Below are 1,234 nucleotides of genomic sequence, written 5' to 3' on the forward strand. Positions count from 1 at the left end.
ATCCACTTCTCCCTAACAACAAGATCCTTAAGTCTCCTGTAGAACCTGTTAGTTAGAAGTAAATAATTAAAAGTAAAAATTAAAATGTGTTCTGTATATTACACACACAGTACACATGCAAAATGCAATTACTGTAATCTGCCACAAGCTCTTCGCAGTAAAAGTTATCTTTACTCACCTTGAGCAAAGTCCGCAGTAGCCATTTCCTGAATTTAAAACAACATTTAAAACAAACTCTCAGTTTTTCATGTACTAACACAAGTATATTTTCATTTATTCTGTGAAGTCACAGATTAAATGAAAATCAAAATGAATTTTAATTTCTATATCACTAAGCAATAACTTTCTGCTGTACTCATTATCCATCCATGTTACATCATTGTAAGTAACCGACCATGAATTTCATAACCATATACTAATCATAAGCAACAATATAAAGCATTTAAGATGATAGAAAGTAGATTATTTATTATATAGTGGTTATTAGCTACCTCACCAGCAGAATCACCCGCCATCTTTCTCCTGTAGAGTCTTACAGAAATGAAGTTTGACTTTTGATCATAGGTTGGGGCCAATAAAATGCCAGTGGCTGCTGTTCATCCTGACGTTCATTCTGACGTGATCATGACTATGCCCTACTCCCTTAGAAGCTCCCTCTATAAGGGCTGAAATTATTGTCTATTTGGAACACACCTTACCATCATTTTATAAAGCTGAAACCGCTGTTTTATTGTCGCTCTGGGATGTTACCTGAGGTAGCACCAAAAAACTTAATACATTAAGGAGTATATTTGGTGCAGCACAACTTTCATCAGTTTTATTCATTTTACTTATAATTTGATATTACTAAATATAGGGTAATCTTTCTTACTTGGTCTTAACCAAATTTAATTTAATCAACATAATAACATATTGTCAGAGTTTTGGTCCTTTTTTCTGTGTTTTTTGTTGTGTTATGTTTTTTTTTCCCCACTAGATGTCACCCAGCCTTAGTTTTTCTTTGTTGTAATTGGTTTCATTGCCTTGTTTTTGTCTTTTGTTCCCTGCTTCTCTATTTCTCTATGCCAAACACCCAGGAGCTCCTCGCTACCGTGGCCCAGCATGAGTCCACTGTACAATGCTACGAGGCCGTCCTGGCTCTGCAGGAGACCCTGATGGCCTAACACTCTCAGTTGCTGACGGATGTCTTGGCTACGATCTGCCAGATCTCTGACTGGCTTCCGGCTGCATCAGC

The 1,234-nt window shown here is 36.8% G+C and overlaps 1 non-coding gene across 1 annotated transcript; it reads right to left on the minus strand.

The window, feature by feature from the left end:
* Positions 1 to 619, minus strand: LOC113527126 (uncharacterized). Its single transcript, XR_008301222.1, has 3 exons — positions 492 to 619; positions 179 to 206; positions 1 to 45 (listed from the first exon to the last, which is right to left on the minus strand). It is a non-coding gene; the product is annotated as an uncharacterized LOC113527126 (transcript).
* Positions 620 to 1,234: the final 615 nt, after the last annotated feature.

Source organism: Pangasianodon hypophthalmus, chromosome 29, assembly GCF_027358585.1.
Source record: "Pangasianodon hypophthalmus isolate fPanHyp1 chromosome 29, fPanHyp1.pri, whole genome shotgun sequence".
Classification (NCBI taxonomy): Eukaryota; Metazoa; Chordata; class Actinopteri; order Siluriformes; family Pangasiidae; genus Pangasianodon; species Pangasianodon hypophthalmus.